This window comes from Alnus glutinosa, chromosome 3, assembly GCF_958979055.1.
Source record: "Alnus glutinosa chromosome 3, dhAlnGlut1.1, whole genome shotgun sequence".
Taxonomy (NCBI): domain Eukaryota; kingdom Viridiplantae; phylum Streptophyta; class Magnoliopsida; order Fagales; family Betulaceae; genus Alnus; species Alnus glutinosa.
In genome coordinates this window covers 33944427-33951477 of record NC_084888.1, presented here as the reverse complement: position 1 = coordinate 33951477, position 7051 = coordinate 33944427, and the positions used below count along the sequence as shown (strand labels likewise).

General features: G+C 37.3%; 1 long non-coding RNA gene across 2 annotated transcripts; it reads left to right on the top strand.

Annotated features, from left to right (window-relative positions):
* Nucleotides 1-592: 592 nt before the first annotated feature.
* Nucleotides 593-4247, top strand: LOC133864643 (uncharacterized). 2 transcript variants are annotated; one of them, XR_009899535.1, is made up of 4 exons: nt 593-1000; nt 2049-2104; nt 2366-2422; nt 3603-4247. It is a non-coding gene; the product is annotated as an uncharacterized LOC133864643 (long non-coding RNA). The 2 variants fall into 2 exon arrangements; XR_009899534.1 differs by lacking the exon at nt 2049-2104 and having other exon boundaries at nt 600-1000.
* The last annotated feature ends 2804 nt before the right edge of the window (nt 4248-7051 follow it).

Sequence of the window (7051 nt, the reverse complement as noted above, 5' to 3'; positions counted from 1 at the left end):
GATTTTCTGCGTTTTCAAATAGCAATTTTTAAAAATGTAGTTCTCAAATGATTTATGTTTTACGATTTTGTTTAAAATCGCACTTATTATCTACGAAATCGCAATCACAAACACACCCTTATACAGAAATTATAAACGCATCAATTTTTTATTTTTTTTTTAACACAAAGGGCATTTCCCCTTCCCTCTTTGAAGAAAATAAATAAATCAAAAAAATAAAATCAAAAGGAGTACTTAGTTCTTGTAGAATTTCATAATAAAGAAAAGTGTTTAATTTGAAGTAGAGATACATAAATTATGTGATTTGGCCTAGTTCGGAGTATGATCTATATTTACAAATTAAAGTCTTTAGATGCATGATATATATATATATATATATATATATATATATTGATATTGTATTAATAAAGACATATAATTTTAATAATTTTAATTTAAAATGAATAAATGATCATTTATTACAAAATATTTTTATTCTTATATGTCATGATAGGCGAACAGGATCAAGAGTAGTGATAGGCAGGGGCCATCTTGCCGGCCCCTGCCCGGCCCTTTCCTACGTGGAAAGGGCCATTTCACTATTTTTAACTTTTTTTTTTTTTAAAGAAAAAAAAAATAAAAAAATTAAGAAATTTCAAAATTTGAAAACAAAAACCAAAAGAGCATCCCATTTTCTCACTTTTCTTCCCCGACCTTCCCCCCAAATTTTCCCTCCCTCTCTCCATCTACCCAAAATCTTCCCACCGTCGACCACCGTTCGGAGCCCAGCACCGTCGTTCTTCCGGTTCCGGCGACTAGTTTCGCACGAGCCCGCCACCGTTCCGAGATCGGTCGTTCTTCCGGTTCCGACGAGGTGTTTCGCACGAGCCCGCCACTGTTCCGAGCTCCGTCATTCTTCCGGTTCCGACGAGGTGTATCGCACGAGCCCGCCACGCACGAGCCCGCCACCGTTCGGAGCTCTGTCGTTCTTCCAGTTCCGGCTTTCCCCCAAATACGTCAGGTATTAAAGCCCTTTCCTTCATTTTCTTCCTGTCTCATGTACTGAGTAATTAGGCTTGTTTGTTTGGTTGTCAAAATGCTCAATTATTATTCTGTCTATGGGGACAACTATGACGAGGAAAGTGAACTTGTGGGTAATGGGAAAGCAAGTGAGACTCCAAAAAACGAAAAGCAATGGGAAGGTGATGTTGAAGAAAATGAAGAACATGTGGCTTCTTCTGGGTCAAAGAAGAAAAAGAGTTTCTCATTATTTTAATTTTGCTTTTTGATGCAAAAGTTGATGAAATTGAGATTAGAATAGGTTGTGCAAATTCTGCTGATTAATAGGAAAATTTAGGCTTCTTTTTGACAAAGAACAAAAAATAAAGTTGAGCTTCCTAGATTTTTCTTTTTTCCCCTAAGGCTACAGTTATAAAATTTCCCAAGCATATCATTCTTAAATATCCACCTGCATTGAGGGCTTAAAAAAAAAACCTGCAAAGCTTTTCAAATAATATTCTGTCAAAATAAATGGACTTGGTAAAATGCTCAAACATGATACGCTGCTTCTTTTGTATCTTCTGTATTTATGGGTCTTACAATTGAATTCATTCCTTTGCTAAGCTAAAGATATTTTTTTTTTTCCCTATGATATGTCATAGAAGTTTGCTCATATTGTCTTGTTTTTTGAATTTCCAATTGAAGCACTACTCCTTGGATATTAATGGAGGTCATTTAGACAATTCCTTTTTTCATTAAATTAAGTGGTAAGGTCTCTTTGATTAAAGTAAATTCGATCCTTATTTCAATTATAGAGTCACTTAGGTTTGTTTTCCGTCAAGTGAAACCTTTAGTTTTTTTATTTTTTATTTTTATTTTGTTAAGTGTTTTTTTTCTTAAGTTTCGTAGGTAAGCACAATGTTTTGAAGTTTCTGTTTGATTACTTGAAAACTGTTCACTACTACGTTGGACTTCAATTTATAGGTTAGGGGTTCCTGTATCGACAAATTACATTATTTGTCATAATATAAAGCAATGCAGAAGATGACAGTCTTATTTTTTGGTTTCAGTACCTGACAAAGAATGGAATATATGATTTTTGGAACTGGTTTGACGATCGCACCTGGTAATTTCTTCTATATATAGGAGAAGAAAATTTAAACTTTAGCCAATTGTTTTGAACATAAAAAGTCATTTGCTTTCATTACAAGATCTATGAACTGTGTGTTAGGTGGGGTTATCATGCGATTTAGTAATTGCATTGGGGTTTCTCATGACAATATGTGAATTGAAGATTTGAAGTTTTCTTCCTAGGAAATATACTTCTTTTTCTTTATATCTGACTGGTTGGTCAAACTTTTTGATGTCATGTTTTTCTCTCAAGCAGATAGTTTTCCCGTTTTGAAGGGTTGGCTAATTCTTTGGCGGCTCATTTTCTTCTCAGGTAAAAACTTGTTTAGTCCTATTTTGAACTCCTTACATTGTATAGTTACTTCTCGGGCTAATATTTTCAATGTCAATTTTCAACCCTCAGTTATTTCTTGATATCTAATTAACAGTATATTATACTGTCTGCGTGTATGTTAGGGGAAATACCAGTTCTCAGTGAATTTTCATGCATCTTTTGGTGTGTGTGTGAATTACATGCATCTAAAGTCCTGATAATGACTCTTTTTCTTTTTTCGCAATGCCCACTAGAGCTGGTTTTAATAATATACTAGCCTGTGCTGTGCATTGGACCATGTTGTTAACCATTTTGGATCTTTTTAGTTTTTTAATATATGTTTTTTTTTCTATTTGCTTTGGTTCTTTTAAGCTTGTCTTCTACTTATGCTACCCTCCAATTTGTTGGCAGATCCATTTGATGTTTGCTTTAATCATATCTTGTTTTGACGCTGTCAGAGGAGGAAATCAATAGGCTTTTTAGGATTCGAAGAGGATTGAGATCCCCGGCAATTTTTAATACTGATATAGTTCATTACCAAGAAATTATTGCCAAGTTGGCGTTTTTGGATAGAAAAGTTCTACACATTTCACTTATCCATTCACTTTTCGCATTTCAAGTTCAATTCTTTTCGTTGAATGATCATACTATGCTTGTATGTTCAATTTACCGCACATGGATCATGCAAAATGAGATTATTTTCATGCTGTTTAGAGTGTAGGTCTCGACTTACATCTAGGCTTTGTAGGGTGTTCTTAGGTCACCTTAAGCTCTCCTAGACACAGTTGGTTTCGGGCCAAAAAAATAGGTTTTAAACAATGGCAACTTCTGTAGTGGCTATGGCAATCGTGCTGGCCCTTGGTCTCTACTTTGTTGTAGTGATGAATGAGTTATGACTCAATAAACATTGACTGTTGTGTCTGCTAGGATAATATCTGTAACTAATAATTTGTTTTATGATTCATGTCAAACCATATGGTAACAACAGAATTGATTGATACAAAAAAAAAAAAAAAAAAAAAATTGGGCTACCTCTTACAATTGTATGCACATAATTCAACTTTCATACTTAATTAACTTATTTTTCATTTGGCATGGTGTGCTTCGAGTAATCAATTTGTCTTCTGTTTTGTTGTCAACTTGGAAAATGAATTGGCTTAATTTTGAATTGTCTCACCAGAAAGAGGAGGAAGAGGATGAGGAAGTTATCAAACATAGGCCCTAAGGGGGCGTTTTGGTGCACGGAGCTTGGGCAGGGGAAGCAATCAGGATAGTAGGGTCAACAAGTTGACTAGCTTATTGCATACATGTGGATAATCTTCAGTCTGTTCTAGATTTATTTTATCACAATGAGGATTGACATTGGGTTGATCATTGTGTTGTGGATGTGTCTCAATAAGTTGAACCAGAGATGTTGTTGTTATTGCAAACTGCATTGCTGCCATGGGTTTGGTTTCACGGTCAGGGAGATCTAAAGGAGACAGCCATGACAACACATTCACAGCCAGAGGCATCTAGTGGTTCAGATCGTGAACAAACCAACTCTTGTGGATTTTTGATAGAATAACTAATTGATGCAATGCTTCTCAAGGGCTCATCTTATTTTCCTTTGTAGATCTTTTTTTTTTTTTTTTTTTCCACAAAATGTAGATATGTAGCTGTAGCTTTACCTTTTTTAATTTGTTACTGATGGAAAATCCCAACATTTGTTCTCGTTTGGGCACCAGTTGTACTAGTCCTTGATTGGAATTTGGATGAAAATTGGATTTTGTTTTGGCAACAAATCTTTCTTGTTCTCATGTATAACAATGAATTTTGTTTTGGCCTTAAATGGTTGGAAGCCACATATCATGCGAACCAGAAAGAATGACGGGATTAGGAGATGGTTAAGTAAATACCAACCCTGCAAATTAAACGTGTGGCTTTGTGTATTTACACGGTGCCTAATTCCCAACCGACTAATTCTTCATGTCAATTGCCTTACCCAACGCCAACGAGTACCCATATACCACACAAATATTCCACTTGGCAAAATCATGATATTAACTTGTTAAAATGAGTCCCAGCAGGCCGCATGACCATTTTATCTACAACTATAGTCTATTGTAGGTTAATTAAATGGCCCATTCAATATGGATTGATAATCGCATAAATAACAAACCAGTACCACTTTCAAAATATCTGATACAAAACCCAAAGTTGGATAGTAAACAATGAATTCTATTCAACTGTTTGATCAGAAATTCCCTGAGAGGAATCAAAATTAGCCAGATGCCAAACTCAAAAATCATGCCCCAACATGGAAATCATCGTTCTTGAACCAGGTCCATAGTTCCACGCAGAAAAGCTATCATGCTGGACAACACAAGAAAACTTCTAATAAAATGCAGTAAAATAATGAAAGAGAGATGAAACCAATCAAACTTTTGAGAAACTTTTGATACAAAGAATCGCACGGTCTATAATCACAATCTAAATTACACAACAATGATCATGTCTGCTCAGACTTTTTCTTCTTACTCTTCAAAACCGTGAAACACCCCATCTTAGCGAAAAAAATATTTAAGGATGTTATAAGGTTGTCTATCTTTCTGCAAAGAACAAACCGTGAAACACCCCACCGCCGATCCCTCCTGCACAAGTATAGCAAAAAAGCGGTTGATGTTAAAATGACATTCATAAGATGATGTTGCATCACTATTGCTAACATCGATTACTAATCAGGCTTATTCAGTACAATATAAAAACTACTTACCGATTCTATAAGTGTAATGAAAACCCAATGGATTGGAAACGATTAATACAAGTAAAGCACTTCAAAATTTCCTCAAATGGTAGAGAAAAATAACAATTTAACAACATTAAACATCCCAGTCTAGCAACATCCCAAGTAACAACTTGGTGATAAAGTAATACAGCGAAAATTTTTTGGGGAAAAAATATTCTGCTGAGAGATTTATGGGGGGAGTCAAAAAAAAAAATTATACTAAGAATAAAGAAGCAAGTTTAAACCAAATATAAGACACATTAACCAGTAAGATTCGTAAAAATAGAGATGAATGTTGAAAGAAATATGGAGATAGAACTGAGAAAGTGTTACATGGGATCTGCATCAGCATTGGGTATTTGCTCGTGCACTGGTTTCCGCAAGGCGACGCCCATTGCTGCGGTATCATTTTGCTACGAGTCTGTATGAGTAACCGCTTTCTCTCTTTCTCTGACCAGAAGGCAGGAGAAAGAGGAGAACGGAGCAGTGCAAGAGATGGGCGTGCTTCGTAGCAGAGGAGACGGAAGCGATGTTTCAGGCATTTATTTGGTCCAACTAACCAGCCAATGTGTCTTTTCGTTACCCTTTCAACTCACCCAAAATTGCAATCACCATGATCGACCACCCCAAATCACCCACATCAGCCAAGCAACTCGGTCATCACCAGAGCAAATCCTCAAGCCTTAAATAGAAACACAGTCACAACAACAAACATTCAGCCACTAACCGAAGTTACACACGGCCACTAGCACTTCAACCAAATTCGAAATCCACACTAAAAATCAGCAAATATGAACACATAAGGCTATAGCGAAAGAGAGAAACCCCAAAGAATTACAACCCACGTGAAACGGATTCAACCACTACTATCTACAATTAACCAACGAGAAACCTTGAAAATTCCAGAATTAACTTACCCCTAATTTGGTGATGATGATGCTGTTTAATGGAACCCCAATCGTGGTCTCGGCAGCACCCGCGAACCACCGGATATGGCGGGACCAGCAGTTCCCGGATTTGGGGGGAAGCCGGAACTGGAAAACGGCCGGAGATGGAAGAGGGCCGGAACTGAAAGACTGCCGGTGGGTGGGCTTTGGCCGAAGATGGAGAACGACGGTGATGGCGCCTGGCAGTACCTAGTGGCCGGAGATAGAGATGGAGATGGAAGTAGACGGTGGGGGACCTCGTCGGAACCGGAAGAATGACGGAGCTCGGAACGGTGGCGGGCTCGTGCGAAACACCTCGTCGGAACCGGAAGAACGACCGATCTCGGAACGGTGGCGGGCTCGTGCGAAACTGGTCGCCGGAACCGGAAGAACGACGGTGCTGGGCTCCGAACGGTGGTCGACGGTGGGAAGATTTTGGGTAGATGGAGAGAGGGAGGGAAAATTTGGGGGGAAGTCGTGGAAGAAAAGTGAGAAAATGGGATGCTCTTTTGGTTTTTGTTTTGAAATTTTGAAATTTCTTAATTTTTTTATTTTTTTTTTCTTTAAAAAAAAAAAAAGTTAAAAATAGTGAAATGGCCCTTTCCACGTAGGAAAGGGCCGGGCAGGGGCCGGCAAGATGGCCCCTGCCTATCACTACTCCAGGATCAATTATACTTGAGTAATATTAATCTTCACTCATTTATCACACTCGTATTTCAAATATAACATGTTTTAAATAAAATTATAATCTACTCAAAACATGTATTCGTTACACGAAGTAAATGGAAGTTTATAAATACAAGTTAACTCTCAACACAAAGTGTGTGAGAGAAACATTTTATCAAACACCTGTTGCACAATTTCTTAGAACTTGGAAGTGCCTTCTTTTGCTACCCTTTGCATTTGCAGTCACGATTCATGAATCTTCGGGATTGG